Source organism: Oncorhynchus keta, chromosome 1 (assembly GCF_023373465.1).
Source record: "Oncorhynchus keta strain PuntledgeMale-10-30-2019 chromosome 1, Oket_V2, whole genome shotgun sequence".
In the NCBI taxonomy this organism is placed as follows: domain Eukaryota; kingdom Metazoa; phylum Chordata; class Actinopteri; order Salmoniformes; family Salmonidae; genus Oncorhynchus; species Oncorhynchus keta.
The window spans coordinates 33,139,480-33,165,337 of record NC_068421.1 but is presented as its reverse complement, the minus strand read 5'-3'; the positions used below and the strand labels follow the sequence as shown (position 1 = coordinate 33,165,337).

The following is a 25,858-nucleotide window of genomic DNA, read 5'->3' as shown; positions in this document are numbered from 1 at the left end:
GCTGAACCATTCTTGATACACGGGGGAAACTGTTGAGCGTGAAAACACTGCAGCGTTGCAGTTCTTGACACTCAAATCAGTGCTCCTCGCTCCTACTACCAGACCCCGTTCAAGGCAATGAAATCTTTTGTCTTGCCCATTCACCTTCTGAATGGCACACATACACAATCCATGTCTCCATTGTCTCATAGTTTGATAATCTTTCTTTAACCTGTCTCCTCCTCTTCAATCCACTGATTGAAGTGGATTTAACAAGTGACATCAATAAGGGATCATAGCTTTCACCTGGATTCGCCTGGTCAGTCTATATCATCGAAAGAGCAGACATTCCTAATGTTTTGTACACTCAGTGTATAGTGAACTACTTTTTGCCAGGGCTCATTTATTGACCTTTTACCAATATACGACCCTATTAAAATGATGCCTCCACCTCCACCTTGTGAATGATCCAGTCAACAACAACCCAGACAGCCTCCCAGTTGCCAATCCACCTCCAGCTTTGGCAGTCTGGCTAGCAGCCAGGACTTCCATTGTATACCTTCCCCCACACCCCCCAATCTCTCTCTTCTCTGCCATAATATTGAGTCAGCCTAAACAGATTAACGTGTTACAAGGGGATCACATCACCAAACCGTTCTGTGAATATAATATGAATGTAATATCTACAACTGTCAGTAAGCTGAAGGCTCAGGAGACTTAGCAGGCCTTTGACAGCCACGAGACCTCAGTCTCAGTTAAACATCAGTCAACTCTGTGTGTGTGTGTGTGTGTGTGTGTGTGTGTGTGTGTGTGTGTGTGTGTGTGTGTGTGTGTGTGTGTGTGTGTGTGTGTGTGTGTGTGTGTGTGTGTGTGTGTGTGTGTGTGTGTGTGTGTGTGTGTGTGTGTGTGTGTGTGTGTGTGTGTGTGTGTGTGTGTGTGTGTGTGTGTGTGTGTGTGTGTGTGTGTGTGTGTGTGTGTGTGTGTGTGTGTGTGTGTGTGTGTGTGTGTGTGTGTGTGTGTGTGTGTGTGTGTGTGTGTGTGTGTGTGTGTGTGTGTGTGTGTGTGTGTGTGTGTGTGTGTGTGTGTGTGTGTGTGTGTGTGTGTGCGCGCGCAGAGTATCTGCACGTCTAGAGCTTGTCCCATGTCTGTCAGTCTCCCAGCAGGCTTGGAGCTGAAGAACAGAGATGCCAGTAGGTGGAAGGGACAAAGCCACGTAAATGATATTGTAAACGATAGATTACATAGCCGGAAAAATGCAAATCCACTGTAGGCAGACGAGAGATTACCGTTACAGATTATAACCCCTAATTCCCACTCTAAATAGTCTGCCTACCGTGGTGGACGAGGAAGGAGCTGCTTTGAACATTTCCTCTGCAATGTATTAAACATATTAAACACATATGATGCATGAGATTTGATTTGCAGAAGGATAATCATTGTTGTACAGCAACCTAAATTACAAGCCAAAATGTTTTCATTTGTATCTAGCTAATATGAATCAAACGTTAAACAAACCAACCCCAAGATTACATGAATTGATTAACCAAGCAAACATGATGATTCCCTCCCCCCAACCTCATCCCACAGCATATGCTTTCACTTCGGAGGTGGCTTAGTAGTGAAGGAGAAGCAGAAAGCGAAAGAGGGAGAGGAAGAAAGGGAGAGGGGAGGAGGAGAGAGGGGCCAGTGATACTCTAAATCGTGCGGTTGGCACCAGACAGATTCTGGACCGTCGTGCCAAGCTGCTGTGCTGAAGGAGGCTGGGCCAGGCAAATCAGTGAGGGTGGTCCGGGATGTCTTCCAAATGGAATGGCACCCTATTCCCTATACATACCCTACATAGCGCACTATGGGCCCTGGTTTAAAGAAGTGCACTACATCGGGAACTCCATTTGGGAATGGCTCCCATAAGGGGCTTCTCAGTCAGCTCTCTCTCACACACACACACACACACACACACACACACACACACACACACACACACACACACACACACACACACACACACACACACACACACACACACACACACACACACACACACACACACACACACACACACCTAAAATACTACACACCTAAGGGCTCTGGTCAAAAGTAGTTCCATTTGGTATTCTGAGAGTACTAATGGTATCCGGAGAGTACTGATGGTATCCGGAGAGTACTGATGGTATCCGGAGTGTACTGATTGTATCCGGAGAGTACTGATGGTATCTGGAGAGTACTGATGGTATTCAGAGTGCAATGGTGGTATTCTGAGGGAACTGGTGGTATTCTGAGTGTACTGATGGTATTCTGAGTGTACTGAATTTGATGGTATTCGGAGTGTACTGATGGTATTCGGAGTGTGTTGATGGTATTCGGAGTGTACAGATGGTATTCTGAGTGTACGGATGGTATTCTGAGTGTACTGAATTTGATTGTATTCAGAGTGTACTGATGATATTTGGGGTGTGCTAATGGTATTTGGAGTGTATTCGAAGTTTGCTGGTGGCATTTGGAGTGTACTGATGGTATTCGGAGTGTACTGATGGTATTTGGAGTGTACTGTTTTGAATGTATTTGGAGTGTACTGATGGTATTCGGAGTGTACTGTTTTGAATGTATTCGGAGTGTACAGATGGTATTCAGAGTGTGCTGATGGTATTCGGAGTGTGCTGATGGTATTCAGAGTGCACTGATGGTATTCGGAGTGTGCTGATGGAATTCGGAGTGTGCAGATGGTATTCGGAGTGCTGATTGAATGTGGAGTGTACTGATGGTATTCTGAGTGTGTTGAATTTGATAGCATTCTGAGTGTACTGATGGTATTCGGAGTGTACTGATGGTATTCGGAGTGTACTGATGGTTTTTGGAGTGTACCGAATGGTATTCGGAGTGTACTGATGGTATTGTAAGTGTATTGTAAGACTGTATTCGGAACAGAGTGAGAGAGAAGGAAACAAAGCTAGATTTTGCATACTGAGAGGTGTTAAAACTGATGTTCTCGTCCATAAATTCACTGAAATCCATCTAATAGGACATGTCTGATACTCTCCAGCATCTGAAGCTATATGTCTACTCTGCTTTGCTGAATCCAATATGAGCACAAAAAGCTTAATTTCATGCATGAGACAGAGAAATGCATGCAGGGAAATAATGTGACCCTAGAACAGCTTCAGACACAGATGTCCTCCAGGCGGGTTACACAATCTGTTTGATACTAAACAAAGATTTAGTAAATGTCTGCCAGCTGAAGTCTTCTATTGATGTTAGGCTAACAGACATAGAGAAACAGACAAATACTACCAAATGATATGAGGGTAATGACTTGCATACAATAATTGGACTATATACTGAACATTTGATCAATACAGACTGTACAGACTGTAAAGTGCAAGGCAGTGACAGCCAGTTTATCTCAATGGGATCTGTGAGGACGACTGGCTCTCCACTTCCCCGTTTTCCTCTCGTAGTGGGGCTTCAGGACAGACATAAAGAATGACTGAGGCCAAGCCTCCCAGAAACTGGCTAAATGTATTTTCCCTGTCACACATCAATCACACAAATGGATTTCAAACTGCATTTTAAAAGCTCATTTTCCAGACCTGATAACCAAGAGGAAACATGGCGGCCATTATTCACGGATGCTTTTAGAATTTAAGTGCAGTGCAATAAATGTGTAAAAACACTATCTTCTCTCCATTTTCCTCTGTGTATTTAAATCCCATCTCTCCTGAATGTGTGTGTGTGTGCGTCTCGGGGCTGTGGAGACAAAGACAGATTTAACACCCTGGCTCCACAGGGAATGTGTTCTGTTGGTAAAAGGCAGTAAAACCTGACACAACCCGACTCAAAATAAAATGGTGAAGTGGGAAATGAAAGGACTGAAAACAATTTCACAACACAAATACAGCCCAATCTAGGACAGTGGGAGCTGGTTTGTAGTGATGAACTAGGCTAGTATTGGCACTGGGGACAGTTATAGTATAGTGATACACTGTAGAGAAGTATAGTCATAGTATGGTATAGTGGTATAGCTACAGTATATACCGTGAGCTCCAAAAATATTGGGATAAATTCACTTTTATGTGTATTAAAGTAGTCAAAAGTGTAGTATTTGGTCCCATATTCCTAGCACGCAACAATTACACCAAGTTTGTGATTCTTCGGATTAGTTTGTGCCCAATAGAAATTCATGGTAAATAATGTGTCATTTTGGAGTCACTTTTACTGTAAATAAGAATAGAATGTTTCTATACACTTCTACATTAATGTGGATGCTACCATGATTATGGATAATCCTGAATGAATCGTGAATAATACATCGAATGAGAACTTTACAGACGCACGCACATACAGTTGAAGACGGAAGTTTACATACACTTATGTTGGAGCCATTAAAACTCGTTTTTCAACCACTCCACAAATTACTTGTTAACAAACTCTAGTTCTGGCAAGTCGGTTAGGATATCTACATTGTTTATGACACAAGTCATTTTTCCAACAATTGTTTACAGACAGATTATTTCCCTCATAATTCACAGTATCACAATTCCAGTGGGTCAGAAGTTTACATACACTAAATTGACTGTGCCTTTAAACAGCTTGGAAAATTCCAGAAAATGATGTCATGGCTTTAGAAGCTTCTGATAGGCTAAATTACATAATTTGAGTCAATTGGAGGTGTACCTGTGGATCTATTTCAAGGCCTACCTTTAAACTCAGTGCCTCTTTGCTTGACATCATGGGAAAATCAAAAGAAATCTGCCAAGACCTCGGAAAAAAATTGTAGACAAGTCTGGTTCATCCTTGTGAGCAATTTACAAACGCCTGAAGGTACCACGTTCATCTGTACAAACAATAGTATGCAAGTAAAAACACCATGGGACCACGCAGCTGTCATACCGCTCAGGAAGGAGACGCGTTCTGTCTCCTAGAGATGAACGTACCTTGGTGCGAAAAGTGCAAATCAATCCCAGAATAACAGCAAAGGACCCTGTGAAGATGCTGGAGGAAACAGGCACAAAAGTATCTATATCCACAGTAAAACGAGTCCTATATCTGATGAAACAAAAATAGAACTGTTTGGCCATAATGACCATCGTTATGTTTGGAGGAAAAAGGGGGAGGCTTGCAAGCCGAAGAATACCATCCCAACCGTGAAGCACAGGGGTGGCAGCATCATGTTATGGGGGTGCTATGCTGTAGGAGGGACTGATGCACTTCACAAAAGAGATGGCATCATAAGGAGGGAAATTATGTGGATATATTGAAGCAACATCTCAAGACATCAGTCAAGAAGGTACAGTTTGGTCGCAAATGGGTCTTCCAAATGGACAATGACCCCAAGCATACTTCCAAAGTTGTGGCAAAAAGTCAAGCTATTGGAGTGGCCATCACAAAGCCCCGACCTCAATCCTATATAAAATATTTGGGCAGAAATGAAAAAGTGTGTGTGAGCAAGGAGGCCTACAATCCTGACTCAGTTACACCAGCTCTGTCAGCAGGAATGGGCCAAAATTCACCCAACTTATTGTGGGAAGCTTGTGGAAGGCTACCCGAAACGTTTTACCCAAGTTTAACAATTTAAAGGAAATGCTACCAAATACTAATTGAGTGTATGTAAACTTCTGACCCACTGGGAATGCAATAAAATAAATAAAAGCTAAAATAAATAGTTCTCTCTACTATTATTCTGACATTTCCCATTCTTAAAATAAAGTGGTGATCCTAACTGATCCAAGACAGGGAATTCCTACTAGGATAATGTCAGGAATAGTGAACAACTGAGTTTAAATGTGTTTGGCCAAGGTGCATGTAAACTTCCAACTTCAACTGTATATCATACCCCCTCAAAAATGCTAACCTCCGATGTTACTGCAATTGTGAGAGGTTAGCTTGTCTCAGGGGTTTAATATTTGTATGTCTGCCTGTCACTTTCTAGCTCACTATTATTCCTGATTATATTCAGAGCTATCCATAATCATGGTAGCATCCACATGAATGTAGAAGTGTTTAGAAACATATTATATTCTTATAAACAATAAAAGTGACTCCAAAATACATTATTTACCATTCTTTTCTATTGGGCACAAAATAATCTGAAGCACAACCAAAACAAACTCTAAATGAATCCAACAGGTCTGTAGAGTCACAAGCTTGATGTAATCATAAAGTGCTCGGAATATGGGACCAAATACTAAACATTTTTACTACTTAAATACACATAAGTGAATTTGTCCCAATACTTTTGGTCCCCTAAAATGGAGGGACGATGTACTAAAAGGTCTGTAATTTCTAAACAGTTCGTCCGATATGGATGAAAATACCCTCACATTAAAGTTGACGGTGTGCACGTTAACCTCATAGTCATTGTATCATTCCAAATCCAAAATGCTGGAGTACAGTCCCAAATCAACAAAAAGTGTGTCACTGTCCCAACACTTGGAGCTCACTGTATAGTGACTTAAGTCTGTACAATGTCCTTTTTTTTTTTACAAAATCGACCACAGGACACCAATGACATGACTCTACTTATTCCCATTTCCATTGAGGTTATTAATCGGAGAGGAGAGGAAAGAAGGAGGAGGAGAGGAAGGAAGGAAGGAACAGGGCAGGCTAAAAGTAATACATGGTGTCTATCAGGCCCTTTACTGCCTGCAGATTATTTTAGAGGCTTGTTTAAGACTGAACTGTCCATCAAAGTGCAGCTACAATAACTACTTACAACACTGTCTGTCAAAGTGCAGCTACAATAACTACTTACAACACTGTCTGTCAAAGTGCAGCTACAATAACTACTTACAACACTGTCTGTCAAAGTGCAGCTACAATAACTACTAAAAACACTGTCTGTCAAAGTGCAGCTACAATAACTACTTAAAACACTGTCTGTCAAAGTGCAGCTACAAAAACTACTAAAAACACTGTCTGTCAATGTGCAGCTACAATAACTACTAAAAACACTGTCCGTCAAAGTGCAGCTACAATAACTACTTACAACACTGTCTGTCAAAGTGCAGCTACAATAACTACTTACAACACTGTCTGTCAAAGTGCAGAAACAATAACTACTAAAAACACTGTCTGTCAAAGTGCAGCTACAATAACTACTTACAAGACTGTCTGTCAAAGTGCAGCTACAATAACTACTAAAAACACTGTCTGTCAAAGTGCAGCTACAATAACTACTAAAAACACTGTCTGTCATAGTGCAGCTACAATAACTACTAAAAACACTGTCTGTCAAAGTGCAGCTACAATACCTACTAAAAACACTGTCTGTCAAAGTGCAGCTACAATAACTACTTACAACACTGTCTGTCAAAGTGCAGCTACAAAAACTACTAAAAACACTGTCTGTCAAAGTGCAGCTACAATAACTACTAAAAACACTGTCTGTCAAAGTGCAGCTACAATGACTACTAAAAACACTGTCAAAGTGCAGCTACAATAACTACTTACAACACTGTCTGTCAATGTGCAGCTACAATAACTACTAAAAACACTGTCTGTCAAAGTGCAGCTACAATAACTACTTACAACACTGTCCGTCAAAGTGCAGCTACAATAACTACTAAAAACACTGTCTGTCAAAGTGCAGCTACAATAACTACTTACAACACTGTCTGTCAAAGTGCAGCTACAATAACTACTAAAAACACTGTCTGTCAAAGTGCAGCTACAATAACTACTTACAACACTGTCTGTCAAAGTGCAGCTACAATAACTACTAAAAACACTGTCTGTCAAAGTGCAGCTACAATAACTACTAAAAACACTGTCTGTCAAAGTGCAGCTACAATAACTACTTACAACACTGTCTGTCAAAGTGCAGCTACAATAACTACTTACAACACTGTCTGTCAAAGTGCAGCTACAATAACTACTAAAAACACTGTCTGTCAATGTGCAGCTACAATAACTACTAAAAACACTGTCTGTCAAAGTGCAGCTACAATAACTACTTACAACACTGTCTGTCAAAGTGCAGCTACAATAACTACTAAAACACTGTCTGTCAAAGTGCAGCTACAATAACTACTTACAACACTGTCTGTCAATGTGCAGCTACAATAACTACTAAAAAACTGTCTGTCAAAGTGCAGCTACAATAACTACTTACAACACTGTCTGTCAAAGTGCAGCTACAATAACTACTAAAAACACTGTCTGTCAAAGTGCAGCTACAATAACTACTAAAAACACTGTCTGTCAAAGTGCAGCTACAATAACTACTAAAAACACTGTCTGTCAAAGTGCAGCTACAATAACTACTTACAACACTGTCCGTCAAAGTGCAGCTACAATAACTACTAAAAACACTGTCTGTCAAAGTGCAGCTACAATAACTACTTACAACACTGTCTGTCAAAGTGCAGCTACAATAACTACTAAAAACACTGTCTGTCAAAGTGCAGCTACAATAACTACTAAAAACACTGTCTGTCAAAGTGCAGCTACAATAACTACTAAAAACACTGTCTGTCAAAGTGCAGCTACAATGACTACTTACAACACTGTCCGTCAAAGTGCAGCTACAATAACTACTAAAAACACTGTCTGTCAAAGTGCAGCTACAATAACTACTAAAAGCACTGTCTGTCAAAGTGCAGCTACAATAACTACTAAAAACACTGTCTGTCAAAGTGCAGCTACAATAACTATTTACAACACTGTCTGTCAAAGTGCAGCTACAATAACTACTAAAAACACTGTCTGTCAAAGTGCAGCTACAATAACTACTAAAAACACTGTCTGTCAAAGTGCAGCTACAATAACTACTTACAACACTGTCTGTCAAAGTGCAGCTACAATAACTACTTACAACACTGTCTGTCAAAGTGCAGCTACAATAACTACTAAAACACTGTCTGTCACAGTGCAGCTACAATAACTACTTACAACACTGTCTGTCAAAGTGCAGCTACAATAACTACTTACAACACTGTCCGTCAAAGTGCAGCTACAATAACTACTAAAAACACTGTCTGTCAAAGTGCAGCTACAATAACTACTTACAACACTGTCTGTCAAAGTGCAGCTACAATAACTACTAAAAACACTGTCTGTCAAAGTGCAGCTACAATAACTACTAAAAACACTGTCTGTCAAAGTGCAGCTACAATAACTACTAAAAACACTGTCTGTCAAAGTGCAGCTACAATGACTACTTACAACACTGTCCGTCAAAGTGCAGCTACAATAACTACTAAAAACACTCTCTGTCAAAGTGCAGATACAATAACTACTTACAACACTGTCTGTCAAAGTGCAGCTACAATAACTACTAAAAACACTGTCTGTCAAAGTGCAGCTACAATATCAACAAACCATTACAGCTGACCACGTTGTCAAAGACCCCGTTAAGAGTGTTTACTCCAGAGTGTTCTTCAAACATGGCGGTAAACTGGACCATGGTTCTGATGTTTATTTTCAACATGTTTATTTCTAATGAGGTAACACAGATAGTTCTAAATGAAACATAACCCTCTGGAGGGACGATTATTCAGATAGAACAGAAGTATACAAGTTTAAATTAGAACAGAACTAACCATGTTTCAGATGGAACAGAAGTAACCATGTTTCAGATGGAACAGAAGTAACCATGTTTCAGATGGAACAGAACTAACCATGTTTCAGATGGAACAGAACTAACCATGTTTCAGATGGAACAGAACTAACCATGTTTCAGATGGAACAGAACTAACCATGTTTCAGATGGAACAGAAGTAACCATGTTTCAGATGGAACAGAACTAACCATGTTTCAGATGGAACAGAAGTAACCATGTTTCAGATGGAACAGAACTAACCATGTTTCAGATGGAACAGAACTAACCATGTTTCAGATGGAACAGAAGTAACCATGTTTCAGATGGAACAGAGCTACTCATGTTTTAGTTCGGACAACACTATCCATGTTTTAGTTAGAGCAATACTATACTGGTTTCAGCATCAGCCAGTTTCCCCTGACACAGAGGACTATTGTGAGAGATTAGAAAGAAAAGGAATGAAAGATTCAATAAAACACCATTATATTCTCTTTAAATGCTTCTATTTGAGATGTAAATGGGGGATAATTATAATAAATAGCAGCAAATCAGTGACTCGTCTATTTAAAGAGGCAGGACTGGTTAGTGTCTTACCACTCACCCCTTGTTCTGTGAAGTGGGTACCCTGCCCTGCACCCCGAGCCCTGGCCTCACACCCTGCACCTTGAACCCCGTGCCCTGTGTGACTCTGACACTAAACACACTCCAGAGTTCTCAGATTAAGTCCTTCTGAGAACAAATGTCCTTTCTTCTCTCCTCCATCCACACTCTGTCCATTTACCAATGAGAGGAAGCTATTCATTGTCTATGGTTTATGGTCTAGACTAGGTTCACTGTTAACATGATACACTGGTCAGTATTACCATGACACACTAAACCATTCTGCTCTGGGGACATGCCAACCATGTTCTGAAATGTAAGCATTGAAATACTAGGGTTGCAAAATTCTAGTAATTTTCTCCAAATTCTCAGGTTTTCTAGAAATACTGGTCGGAGGATGCTGGATTTCCTGCGTATTCCCTTGTGATTCCGGGAATTTTCTAACTTGGTTTTCTGGAAAACCTGAGAAGTTTGGAGAAGTTACCAGAATTTTGCAACTGTAACGGCGTTCTTCGTTTGTCGAAAGAGTCGGACCGAAATGCAGCGTGGTGGTTACTCATGTCTTTAATGAAACAAATGACGATACATGAAATAACTTAATAAATACAAGAACAACAAACGGAACATGAAACCTAATTACAGCCTATCTGGTGAACACTACACGGAGACAGGAACAATCACCCACGAAATACACAGTGAAACCAGTCTACCTAAATATGGTTCCCAATCAGAGACAACGAGAATCACCTGACTCTGATTGAGAACCGCCTCAGGCAGCCAAGCCTATGCTAGACACACCCCTAATCAACCATAATCCCAATGCCTACAAAAACCCCAATAAGACAACACAAAAAACCCATGTCACACCCTGGCCTGAACAAATAATATAAGGAAAACACAAAATACTATGACCAAGGCTGTCACGAATATTACCGAAGGTGACTCCCCTTCTTGTTCGGGTGGCGCTCGGCGCTCGTCGTCGCCGGTCTACTAGCTATCGCCGATCCGTTGTTCTGTGTTCGTTTAGTTTTGTCTAATTGGTAGCACCTGTTTCTAGTTTGGTTGTTAGGATAGGGTTATATATAGTCTGTTCAGCCCGCTTCTGTTTCGTGCGGGCTTGTTCTCCTGTTTCCTTGTTTGAGTGTATTTTTGTTGGCATTTTGGGTTTCACGCTGTCCGTTTATATTTCTGTTCATTTGTGTTTCCACTTTTGTTCATGTTATGTTTCCAGGACATTAAAGCGTGTTGTTTTTCCCACATCCTTTGCTCTCTGCGCCTGACTCCACACCTCTTCACTCATTTACTCACAACAAAGGCGTGACAGCAACCCTAGAAAGTACTTTTTGATGGTCTCACTATAAACAAATCATCTACCAAATGATTATCCTTCTGAAACCTATCATATCACTAAAATACAGTGCAGTATTATATATATATACACATTTTTTTTAATACACATATTAAATACAGAAACATTCAACATCAGCTTTCAAACATCTCCCAAAACAGGCAGCATAGTCGATGGATCCCTACGGATAGACAGGTCTCAACCGGTCAGGTATAAAAAGACATTCAGCCATTGACGAAGAAAGGCTGAAAACAAAATGTCTGTCAATCAGTGTACTATATCACTGACTGGCTTTGATCACAATGGTGACACATTGTTCTATATCAAAAGACAGACTCAGCTAAATAAAACTGCACATCAACACGAGGCAACTGGCAACCATATGGCCATGGATGGTGTATCAAGTTTCATTTTTCAAAGTAAAGTGTAAATTCAGAAAAAAAGACTGACAGTACATCAGAAATAAATTAATTTGTGTAATGAATGCATAGCAATGTATAAAGAGTAAGACTACCAGCAATAACAGTCAGTAACAGTCGGACTAGTCAGTGACAGTCAGTAACAATGAGACTACAGTCAGTAACAATGAGATTACAGTCAGTAACAGTGAGATTATAGTCAGGAACAGTCAGTAACAGTGAGATTACAGTCAGTAACAGTCAGACTAGTCAGTGACAGTCAGTAATAGTGAGACTACAGTCAGTAACAATGAGATTACAGTCAGTAACAGTGAGATTATAGTCAGGAACAGTCAGTAACAATAAGATTACAGTCAGTAACAGTCAGTAACAGTGAGATTACAGTCAGGAACAGTCAGTAACAGTGAGATTACAGTCAGTAACAATGAGATTACAGTCAGTAACAGTGAGATTATAGTCAGTAACAGTCAGTAACAATGAGATTACAGTCAGTAACAGTGAGATTATAGTCAGTAACAGTCAGTAACAATGAGATTACACTCAGTAACAGTCAGTCTAGTCAGTGACAGTCAGTAACAATGAGATTACAGTCAGTAACAATGAGATTACAGTCAGTAACAATGATATGACAGTAAGTAACAGTCAGACTAGTCAATAACAGTCAGTAACAGTCAGTAACAGTGAGATTACAGTCAGTAACAGTCAGAATAGTCAGTAACAGTCAAACTAGTCAGTAAATCAATAACAGTCAGACTAGTCAGTGACAGTCAGTAACAGTCAGTGACGGTCAGACGAGTCAGTGACAGTCAGTAACAGTGAGACTACAGTCAGTAACTGTGAGATTACAGTCAGTGACTGTGAGATTAGTCAGTAACAGTCAGTAACAGTCAGACTAGTCAGTAAATCAATAACAGTCAGACTAGTAAGTGGCAGTCAGTAACAGTCAGTGACAGTCCGACTAGTCAGAAACAGTCAGTAACAGTCAGACTAGTCACTAACAGTCAGTAACAGTGAGACTAGTCACTAACAGTCAGTAACAGTGAGACTACAGTCAGTAACAGTGAGACTACAGTCAGTAACTGTGAGATTACAGTCAGTAACGGTGAGATGAGTCAGTAACATTCAGATTACAGTCAGTAACAGTCAGACTACAGTCAGTAACAGTGAGACTACAGTCAGTAACAGTGAGACTACAGTCAGTAACTGTGAGATTACAGTCAGTAACGGTGAGATGAGTCAGTAACATTCAGATTACAGTCAGTAACAGTCAGACTACAGTCTACAGCAGCGTTTTAGTATGTCTGAACCCCTCACTCCTTGCCAGCTTTCATCAGAGGTGGGGCTCACCTCCCAGCTCTCTCTTCTCTCTCTGCTCCCCTTTAACTGATGATTGTGTGAACGCTCCCCTTCAGAGGTACTTATCAAGCTGCAAGGTTAACTCTGCCCCAAGGGAGGAGCTGCTGTGGGTCAACAACAAATGAGAGCGGCGAGAAAGAGGAGCGATACAACAAAGGAACTTCATTTCTTTAACCTCCCCATGATGAAATATGTTGTTTCCCCTCTTGAATAAACATAGTTATAGAGGACAGACATCACCAAGGCTGTGTTAAGGTTCCTGCCGCATTCGTCTTCTAAATGAACCATCATGTCCAGTAGGATCACATTCACTGGTCCTCCGTATACCTTCACACAGGACCCAGAGAGACCTTCATCTACCTCTCTCCCTATCTTCCCCTCCTCTTCTCCTCTCTGCTCTTCAGAGATGCTATTAGAATGGATAACCCGGCGAGGCGAGACAGCGGAGTGCTTAGCCAGGCAGCCAGTGACTGAAGGGTCCATTCCATCACTAAGTTATTATCCACAGGCAGAGTATTGCCATTCATCAGAGAGAGAGAGAGAGAGAGAGAGAGAGAGAGAGAGAGAGAGAGAGAGAGATGAAACTCTGTTCGTCAAGGGAAACGCCCGTTCCACTCTCCTCACCAGGATCAATATATGTCACCGCTATCTCCTCCATTCCCTCCACTACTGAAAAAGTAATTATACAGGAGCAATGTTACAATGTTGACAATCGATAGCTCAGTCAGGTTGGGTTAAGGTCTGGAGAGCAGGGGTGGGGACGGGGGACGGGACGAGGGTTTAGTCAGCTGCTGGGGTCAACAGCGACACCTTGAAACAAAGGACGTCCTGTCTGTCTGTCTGTCTGTCTGTCTGTCTGTCTGTCTGTCTGTCTGTCTGTCTGTCTCCTTCCACCTGCTCTACATCCTGTTAAGATAGCCATATTGGAACGCCTGGTTTCTGTCTGAAATGGCACCCTATTCCCTATAGTGTAATATTTTTTACCAGGATCCATAGGGTTTTGGTCAAAGGTAGTGCACTATATAGGGAATAAGGGTGCCATTTGGGACACAGAGAGTGGTGGACAAGGGAGGCCTTTGGTGTTAACGGAGATGCAGACTTCTCACTCGGCAACGCAACCTAGTAAGTATCAAACTTGAATAAATGCATGTGACAAAAAATAGTTCCCAGAATCCTGGTAGATCAGAGGTTGGTGTGATTGGGTGAAATGTGTTTTCCAATTCATGAGAACTATAAAAACAAAGCCAACATATATATATATATATATATACACACACAAAAGTATGTGGACGCCTCTTCAAACGAGTGGATTCAGCTATTTCAGCCACACCCGTTGCTGTCCTCGGTTGCAACACTCACTACCAAGTTCCAAACTGCCTCTGGAATCAACGCCAGCACAATAACTATTCGTTGGGCGCTTCATGAAATGGGTTTCTATTGCTGAGCAGCCGCACACAAGCCTAAGATCACCATGGGCAATGACAAGCATGGTGGAAAGCTTGCTGCCATTGGAAAACGCGTTCTCTGGAGTGATGAATCACGCTTCACCATCTGGCAGTCCAATGGATGAATCTGGGTTTGGTGTATGCCAGTAAAACGCTACCTGCCAGAATGCATAGCGCCAGCTGTAAAGTTTGGTGGAGGAGGAATAATGGTCTGGGGCTGTTTTTCATGATTCGGGCTTGGCCCCTTAGTTCCAGTGAAGGGAAATCTTAATGCTACAGCATACAATGACATTCAAGACGATTCTGTGCTTCCAAATTTGTGGCAACAGTATGTTTCAGTATGACAATGCCCCCGTGCACTAAGCAATGCAGAAATGTTTTATCGAGTTCGGTGTGGAAGAACTTGACTGGCCTGCACAGAGCCCTGATCTGAACCCCATCAAACAGCTTTGGGATAAATTGGAACGCCGACTCCGAGCCAGGCCTAATCGCCCAAAATCAGTGCCCGAAAATCTTTCCCAAAAGAGTGGAGGCTGTTACAGCAGCAAAGGAGGCACCAACTCCATATTAATGCCCAGAATTTTGGAATGAGATGTCGAGCAGGTGTCCACTGACTTGCCTAGTTAAATAAAGGGGGAAAAAATAAAATATCTGACATGTTACTGATCATTCATTGGAGTTGGGCAGTGTTATGGGTGGACCAATGCCATATTATCAATGCCCATGATTCTGGAATGAGATGTTTGACGAGCAGGTGTCCACATACTTTTGGTCATGTAGAGTAGAAATGACATTGACAGCAGTATTTTTTTTTATTTTATTTAACCTTTATTTTACTTGGCAAGTCAGTTAAGAACAAATTCTTATTTTACAATGACGGCCAACCCTAACCTGGCCGACGCTGAGCCAATTGGGCGCAGTTCTATGGGACTCCCGATCACGTCCGGTTATGATACAGCCCGGGATCGTAGTGGGGTATGGAATAACGCCTTTGCACTGAGATGCAGTGCCTTAGACCGCTGTGATACAGCCTGGGTCTATAGTGACGTCTCTAGCACTGAGATGCAGTGCCTTAGACCGCTGTGATACAGCCTGGGTCTGTAGTGACGCCTCTAGCACTGAGATGCAGTGCCTTAGACCGCTGTGATACAGCCTGGGTCTGTAGTGACGTCTCTAGCACTGAGATGCAGTGCTTTAGACCGCTGTGATACAGCCTGGGTCTGTAGTGACGCCTCTAGCACTGAGATGCAGTGCCTTAGACCGCTGTGATACAGCCTGGGTCTGTAGTGACGTCTCTAGCACTGAGATGCAGTGCTTTAGACCGCTGTGATACAGCCTGGGTCTGTAGTGACGTCTCTAGCACTGAGATGCAGTGCCTTAGACCGCTGTGATACAGCCTGGGTCTGTAGTGACACCTCTAGCACTGAGATGCAGTGCCTTAGACCGCTGTGATACAGCCTGGGTCTGTAGTGACGTCTCTAGCACTGAGATTCAGTGCCTTAGACCGCTGTGATACAGCCTGGGTCTGTAGTGACGTCTCTAGCACTGAGATGCAGTGCCTTAGACCGCTGTGATACAGCCTGGGTCTGTAGTGACGTCTCTAGCACTGAGATGCAGTGCCTTAGACCGCTGTGATACAGCCTGGGTCTGTAGTGACGTCTCTGAGATGCAGTGCCTTAGACCGCTGTGATACAGCCTGGGTCTGTAGTGACGTCTCTAGCACTGAGATGCAGTGCCTTAGACCGCTGTGATACAGCCTGGGTCTGTAGTGACGTCTCTAGCACTGAGATGCAGTGCCTTAGACCGCTGTGATACAGCCTGGGTCTGTAGTGACGTCTCTAGCACTGAGATGCAGTGCCTTAGACCGCTGTGATACAGCCTGGGTCTGTAGTGACGTCTCTAGCACTGAGATGCAGTGCCTTAGACCGCTGTGATACAGCCTGGGTCTGTAGTGACGTCTCTGAGATGCAGTGCCTTAGACCGCTGTGATACAGCCTGGGTCTGTAGTGACGTCTCTAGCACTGAGATGCAGTGCCTTAGACCGCTGTGATACAGCCTGGGTCTGTAGTGACGTCTCTAGCACTGAGATGCAGTGCCTTAGACCGCTGTGATACAGCCTGGGTCTGTAGTGACGTCTCTAGCACTGAGATGCAGTGCCTTAGACCGCTGTGATACAGCCTGGGTCTGTAGTGACGTCTCTAGCACTGAGATGCAGTGCCTTAGACCGCTGTGATACAGCCTGGGTCTGTAGTGACGTCTCTAGCACTGAGATGCAGTGCCTTAGACCGCTGTGATACAGCCTGGGTCTGTAGTGACGTCTCTAGCACTGAGATGCAGTGCCTTAGACCGTTGCGACACCCGGAGCCCTTAAAGAAGATAAATACAAACTTGCATGGTTATTATCATAGTTTAAGACTTGTAGTTAAAGGCGGTCTGTATTATCCGAGAATGAATTAATCAGCCTTGCCTTGATGTCTCCTTTCTCTTGACAGTGCTGAACTTTATAATCCAGTGACAGGGGTCAGGGGGTCACAGCAGAGGGACGAGGGGCCAGAGAAAATCACTCACTCACACAGTGGAGAAAATTCTAACATCCAATTTTCAACTTGATTTATCAGTGTGAAGCTCAAACTGATAGGGTGCTGTGATGGGAGGAGGGAGAGAGAGGGAGGAGAGGAGGAAGAAGGAACGAGGGGGAGGGGTGGGGAAGGAGGAGGGGAGCTGTCTCAGAGCTGCATCAAAGGTTTCTCGTTCTGATTTAGCACAGCGGATCAATACAACCCTATACTGTTTCAATTTGAACACTATTGATTTTGTGATGTCAACTCAATACAGAGCACATTCATCATCGGGCAAAAGCTGAAAGTATGATCCAACAGCCTACAGGGCTGATCACACACCTTAACACAGCCCTACTACCTACAGGGCTGATCACACTGCCTGAACACAGCCCTACTACCTACAGGGCTGATCACACACCTTAACACAGCCCTACCACCTACTGGGCTGGTCACACTGCCTGAACACAGCCCTACTACCTACTGGGCTGGTCACACTGCCTGAACACAGCCCTACTACCTACAGGGCTGGTCACACTGCCTTAACACAGCCCTACTACCTACAGGGCTGATCACACACCTTAACACAGCCCTACCACCTACTGGGCTGGTCACACTGCCTTAACACAGCCCTACTACCTACTGGGCTGGTCACACTGCCTTAACACAGCCCTACTACCTACTGGGCTGGTCACACTGCCTTAACACAGCCCTACTACCTACTGGGCTGGTCACACTGCCTTAACACAGCCCTACTACCTACTGGGCTGGTCACACTGCCTTAACACAGCCCTACCACCTACTGGGCTGGTCACACTGCCTTAACACAGCCCTACTACCTACTGGGCTGGTCACACTGCCTTAACACAGCCCTACTACCTACTGGGCTGGTCACACTGCCTTAACACAGCCCTACTACCTACTGGGCTGGTCACACTGCCTTAACACAGCCCTACCACCTACTGGGCTGGTCACACTGCCTTAACACAGCCCTACTACCTACTGGGCTGGTCACACTGCCTTAACACAGCCCTACTACCTACTGGGCTGGTCACACACCTTAACACAGCCCTACTACCTACTGGGCTGATCACACACCTTAACACAGCCCTACTACCTACAGGGCTGATCACACACCTTAACACAGCCCTACCACCTACTGGGCTGGTCACACTGCCTTAAACAGCCCTACCACCTACTGGGCTCATCTCAAATCAAATCAAAGTTTGTCACGTGCGCCGAATACAACAGGTCGTAGACCTTACAGTGAAATGCTTACTTACAGGCTCTAACCAATAGTGCAAAAAAGGTATTAGGTGAAAAATAGGCAGGTAAATAAATAAAACAACAGTAAAAAGACAGGCTATATACAGTAGCGAGGCAATAAAAGTAGCGAGTCTACATACAGACACCGGTTAGTCAGGCTGATTGAGGTAGTATGTACATGTAGTTAAAGTGACTATGCATATATGATGAACAGAGAGTATCTAGTTCATTCATATAAAAGGTCATATGATCGCAGAGAGATTTTGTATATATCCCAAATGGCATGTATTCCCCATGTAGTGCACAAATGTTGACCAGAGCCAAATGGGCCCTATATAGTGATTAGGGTACCATTTGGGATGTAGCCATTGGCTTTCCATTCGTGTGCAGTGTCTCCTTGTCACACAGTGTAATGATCAGAAGTCATAATGGTTTCTGAACACATCTGAAAATGCATTATGTTACTAATTCAAAATATTACGGTTGTGTAAAAACCTGCAACAAAATGTCCACTATAGCCATCAGCAGTAGTTTCACCTGGCTGAGTATATTAAATATATAATTCTGTTGATAAAACGTTCCACACAGATGATCAATATCCTCTGGCTAGTCTCCAGGCAGAACTTAAGGTTAAAGGAAAAACAATTTCTGTGCAGGCAAGCATACACACACACACACACACACACACACACACACACACACACACACACACACACACACACACACACACACACACACACACACACACACACACACACACACACACACACACACACACACACACACACACACACACAGCCCCCTCAGAATGCTGGAGGGCTTTCTATTTTACAAGAGCAGCATAAATGGGAAAGTTAATGTAGCATTGAATAAGGCTGAGCTGCTACACTGCCCTGAGCTCATGAACATATTGCAGCATTTTTCTTCTCCAGCAGGTCACCATTAAATGGGATTTTGTTTGAAGTTTTTCAGTATAATTTACAATGCTCCCCCTCTCAGCAACCTTTTGTTCCAATACTAATGCTATCCCTGGAGATACATTCTATAAATATTTGAATACGTAAATCTACAGTAGCAGCCCACAATTCATTCTTATATGTTTTTCCATGGGTACTTTACTTATACTACTGTTGGTCTGTTTTATGAATTTCTCAATCAGAACTGCATGGCATATGATCAATCATACTGTAGAATATGCTGAAATATATACACAATGCTCAAACATTTGGTCAGTTGGTGAAGGACAAGTTCTGGCCTGGTTTAGATCTTATCTGTCGGAAAGATATCAGTTTGTCTCTGTGAATGGTTTGTCCTCTGACAAATTAACTGTACATTTCAGTGTTCCTTAAGGTTCTGTTTTAGGACCACTGTTGTTTTCACTATATATTTTACCTCTTGGGGATGTCATTCGGAAACATAATGTTAACTTTCACTGCTATGCGGATGATACACAGCTGTACATTTCAATAAAACATGGTGAATCCCCAAAATTGCCCTTGCTAGAAGCATGTGTTTCAGACATAAGGAAGTGGATGGCTGCAAATTTTCTACTTTTAAACTCGGACAAAACAGAGATGCTTGTTCAAGGTCCCAAGAAACAAAGAGATCTTCCGTTGAATCTGACAATTAATCTTAATGGTTGTACAGTCGTCTCAAATAAAACTGTGAAGGAACTCGGCGTTACTCTGGACCCTGATCTCTCTTTTGAAGAACATATCAAGTCTGTTTCAAGGACAGCTTTTTTCCATCTGTTTACGTAACATTGCAAAAATCATAAACTTTCTGTCCAAAAATTATGCAGAAAAATGTATCCATGCTTTTGTCACTTCTAGGTCAGACTACTGCCATGCTCTACTTTCCGGCTACCCGGACAAAGCACTAAATAAACTTCAGTTAGTGCTAAATACGGCTGCTAGAATCCTGACTAGAACCCCAAAATTTTATCATATTACTCCAGTGCTAGCCTCCCTACACTGGCTTCCTGTCAAGGCAAGGTCTGATTTCAAGGTTTTACTGCTAACCTACAAAGCATTACATGGGCTTGCTCCTACCTATCTCTCTGATTTGGTCCAGCCGTACATACCTACACGTACGCTACGGTCACAAGACGCAGGCCTCCTAATTGTCCCTAGAATTTCTAAGCAAACAGCTGGAGGCAGGGCTTTCTCCTACAGAGCTCCATTTTTATGGAATGGTCTGCCTACCCATGTGCGAGACGCAAACTTGGTCTCAACCTTTAAGTCTTTACTGAAGACTCATCTCTTCAGTGGGTCATATGATTGAGTGTAGTCTGGCCCAGGAGTGTGAAGGTGAACGGAAAGGCTCTGGAGCAACGAACCGCCCTTGCTGTCTCTGCCTGGCCGGTTCCCCTCTTTCCACTGGGATTCTCTGCCTCTAACCCTATTACAGAGGCTGAGTCACTGGCTTACTAGGGCTCTTTCATACCGTCCCTAGGAGGGGTGCGTCACTTGAGTGGGTTGAGTCACTGATGTGATCTTCCTGTCTGGGTTGGCGCCCCCCCTTGGGTTGTGCCGTGGCGGAGATCTTTGTGGGCTATACTCGGCCTTGTCTCAGGATGGTAAGTTGATGGTTGAAGATATCCCTCTAGTGGTGTGGGGGCTGTGCTTTGGCAAAGTGGGTGAGGTTATATCCTTCCTGTTTGGTCCTGTCCGGGGGTGTCATCGGATGGGGCCACAGTGTCTCCTGACCCCTCCTGTCTCAGCCTCCAGTATTTATGCTGCAGTAGTTTATGTGTCGGGGGCTAGGGTCAGTTTGTTATATTGCTTCCAACACTCTACTCAGCAAACTGGATGCAGTTTATCACAGTGCCATCCATTTTGTCACTAAAGCACCTTATACCACCCACCACTGCGACCTGTATGCTCAAGTCGGCTGGCCCTCGCTACATATTCGTCGCCAGACCCACTGGCTCCAGGTCATCTACAAGTCCATGCTAGGTAAAGCTCCGCCTTATCTCAGTTCACTGGTCACGATGGCAACACCCACCCGTAGCACGCGCTCCAGCAGGTGTATCTCACTGATCATCCCTAAAGCCAACACCTCATTTGGCCGCCTTTCGTTCCAGTTCTCTGCTGCCTGTGACTGGAACGAATTGCAAAAATCGCTGAAGTTGGAGACTTTTATCTCCCTCACCAACTTCAAACATCTGCTATCTGAGCAGCTAACCGATCACTGCAGCTGTACATAGTCTATCGGTAAATAGCCCACCCATTATTACCTACCTCATCCCCATACTGTTTTTATTTATTTACTTTTCTGCTCTTTTGCACACCAATATCTCTACCTATACATGACCATCTGATCATTTATCACTCCAGTGTTAATCTGCAAAATTGTAATTATTCGCCAACCTTCTCATGCCTTTTGCACACAATGTATATAGACTCCCTTTTTTTCTACTGTGTTATTGACTTGTTCATTGTTTACTCCATGTGTAACTCTGTGTTGTCTGATTCACACTGCTATGCTTTATCTTGGCCAGGTCGCAGTTGCAAATGAGAACTTGTTCTCAACTAGTTTCTCAAATATCTGGAGTACTTCTTCTGTCCTCTCCGGTGTCCTGTGTGAATTTAAGTATGCTCTCTCTAATTCTCTCTTTCTCTCTTTCTTTCTCTCTCTCAGAGGACCTGAGCTCTAGGAACATGCCACAGGACTACCTGACATGATGACTCCTTGCTGTCCCCAGTCCACCTGGCCGTGCTGCTGCTCCAGTTTCGACTGTTCTGCCTGTGATTATTATTATTTGACCATGCTGGTCATTTATGAACATTTGAACATCTTGGCCCTGTTCTGTTATAATCTCCACCCGGCACAGCCAGAAGAGGACTGGCCACCTCACATAGCCTGGTTCCTCTCTAGGTTTCTTCCTAGGTTTTGGCCTTTCTAGGGAGTTTTTCCTAGCCACCGTGCACTTTTAGATATCAGCTGATGTACGAAGGGCTATATAAATCAATTTGATTTGAAGTAATCCATTCAGTTGCTACTGTAGGTAAGGATATCTATAATACAATACAATTCCAAATGTAGTTCAATCTGTGCTATAGTTTGAATCCAAATGGCACCATATTCTGGTCACCTATTCTGGTTAAAAGTGGACAAAAGTAGTGCATTATGTAAGGTATAGCTGCATGCGTAAATAGGCCTATTTCAAAAGTAATGTACTATATAGGGAAAAGAGTGCCATTTGGGAGTCAGACGCACCCATAGATGAATGGTCCAATGATGGTCAGTGTGCATCTGTTTCCAGGGCTGTGTTTGTCAGGTGGGATGATGCATGTCGAAATCACTAAATCTACACGCCACAAAACCCATGCAGAGTACAAGTAGTCTTTAAAACACTCCTCAATCAATCAATCAATCAATCAATTGAATTCTCCTTACAAACTAAATGAAGGTGTATTGTATTTTGTCAATAAAAACATCTGAAAACACAGTACAATTCTTAAAGCACTCAAAATATGATCCAGATGAGTTTTCTGTCGATATTGAGTAAACAACATCCCATTACTGAACATAGCTAGCCATCTGCATGTAGAGAACATATTTAATAATCTGTATTGTGTTTTCAAAATCCAATAAAGAAAGCCAAGCTATGGTTTCAGTGAGAGTAGTGTTCTTTCAGTAAGCAAAGCAAGGTTTGACAGGACCTTTGCTGCACTTGCCACTCGCCAGGTCATCGTTGTAAATACAGAATTTGTACCTAAGTGACTTGCCCAATATAAATCTTGTTTTTTAAGAAGCTTCCGAACAGATCATAGCCAATGGCATCAACATCCCAATGAACTTGCATGTCATCGTGACATTACCAGGGGGAAACATAGAGAGAATAGTAGTAGGGGTCTAATCACAAACCATGAGGAACACCTAATTCAACTTTGGAACCCTTAGAGGATTTCCCACCTAGTTGGACAAATGGATACTGCTCAAATGGGTGGTTTCAGCATCACTATTCAGCACTGTCCCACTTCAACCACTGAGTGTGTGTGGGTGGTGGGAAGCAGAGCTAAGGCTCCAACGATCTGTAGTTTTAAAGGCCCAGAGGACACTCCACACATGCACACACCTTCTAGTACACACATACACACCTCTCTCATACACACACATACGCTCGCACATGTCAGATGCATGCATGTACACACACACACACACACACACACACACACACACACACACACACACACACACACACACACACACACACACACACACACACACACACACACACACACACACACACACACACACACACACACACACACACCCCACCCCCAGTCTGATCCCAAGGGGGGTTCCCTTTGACTGTTACTGAGTTGGTTGACCTGGCCCCTGATGCTTCCCAGCACTGAAATTCTGTGGCTCGCAGACCAGGTAATTGTACAGTACAACGAATACTGGAAGTTCTGTTACCCAGCCTGGTCTTAGCTTGACCTTTGGGCCAGCCCAGCTCCAGGTAGCCTCAGCCCTAAACCTTTCACCAGACCCAGTCCACACTTCTGTGCCAGGCTGCCAGGCTGCTCCAAGCTCTGTGTTTGTTGGTGAGGATGTAAACAGTATATACAGTATATACCCCAGCCATTGCTCTAACCCTACAGCACAGCCCTATATTCCAGCCCAAGGCCTATCCTTCAGCCCCAGCCCAAGGCCTATCCTTCAGCCCCAGCCCTATACCCCAGCCCAAGGCGTATCCTTCAGCCCCAGCCCTATACCCCAGACCAAGGCGTATCCTTCAGCCCCAGCCCTATACCCCAGACCAAGGCCTATCCTTCAGCCCCAGCCCTATACCCCAGACCAAGGCGTATCCTTCAGCCCCAGCCCTATACCCCAGACCAAGGCCTATCCTTCAGCCGCAGCCCTATACCCCAGACCAAGGCCTATCCTTCAGCCCCAGCCCTATACCCCAGACCAAGGCCTATCCTTCAGACCCAGCCCTATACCCCAGCCCAAGGCGTATCCTTCAGCCCCAGCCCTATACCCCAGACCAAGGCGTATCCTTCAGCCCCAGCCCCATACCCCAGACCAAGGCCTATCCTTCAGCCCCAGCCCTATATCCCAGACCAAGGCCTATCCTTCAGCCGCAGCCCTATACCCCAGACCAAGGCGTATCCTTCAGCCGCAGCCCTATACCCCAGACCAAGGCCTATCCTTCAGCCCCAGCCCTATACCCCAGACCAAGGCCTATCCTTCAGACCCAGCCCAAGGCCTATCCTTCAGCCCCAGCCCTATACCCCAGACCAAGGCGTATCCTTCAGCCCCAGCCCTATACCCCAGACCAAGGCCTATCCTTCAGCCCCAGCCCTATACCCCAGACCAAGGCCTATCCTTCAGCCCCAGCCCTATACCCCAGACCAAGGCCTATCCTTCAGCCGCAGCCCTATACCCCAGACCAAGGCGTATCCTTCAGCCGCAGCCCTATACCCCAGACCAAGGCCTATCCTTCAGCCCCAGCCCTATACCCCAGACCAAGGCCTATCCTTCAGCCCCAGCCCTATACCCCAGACCAAGGCCTATCCTTCAGACCCAGCCCAAGGCCTATCCTTCAGCCCCAGCCCTATACCCCAGACCAAGGCCTATCCTTCAGACCCAGCCCAAGGCCTATCCTTCATCCCCAGCCCTATACCCCAGACCAAGGCCTATCCTTCAGACCCAGCCCAAGGCCTATCCTTCAGCCCCAGCCCTATACCCCAGACCAAGGCCTATCCTTCAGACCCAGCCCAAGGCCTATCCTTCAGCCCCAGCCCTATACCCCAGACCAAGGCCTATCCTTCAGCCCCAGCCCTATATCCCAGACCAAGGCCTATCCTTCAGCCGCAGCCCTATACCCCAGACCAAGGCGTATCCTTCAGCCGCAGCCCTATACCCCAGACCAAGGCCTATCCTTCAGCCCCAGCCCTATACCCCAGACCAAGGCCTATCCTTCAGACCCAGCCCAAGGCCTATCCTTCAGCCCCAGCCCTATACCCCAGACCAAGGCGTATCCTTCAGCCCCAGCCCTATACCCCAGACCAAGGCCTATCCTTCAGCCCCAGCCCTATACCCCAGACCAAGGCCTATCCTTCAGCCCCAGCCCTATACCCCAGACCAAGGCCTATCCTTCAGCCGCAGCCCTATACCCCAGACCAAGGCGTATCCTTCAGCCGCAGCCCTATACCCCAGACCAAGGCGTATCCTTCGGCCGCAGCCCTATACCCCAGACCAAGGCCTATCCTTCAGCCCCAGCCCTATACCCCAGACCAAGGCCTATCCTTCAGACCCAGCCCAAGGCCTATCCTTCAGCCCCAGCCCTATACCCCAGACCAAGGCCTATCCTTCAGACCCAGCCCAAGGCCTATCCT

At 44.3% G+C, this 25,858-nt stretch overlaps 1 protein-coding gene across 2 annotated transcripts in view; it reads right to left on the bottom strand.

Moving 5' to 3' along the window:
* Nucleotides 1–25,858, bottom strand: part of LOC118396139 (neurobeachin-like) — a 415,134-nt gene that overhangs the window by 169,009 nt on the left and 220,267 nt on the right. The gene's annotated exons all lie outside the window — the stretch shown is intronic.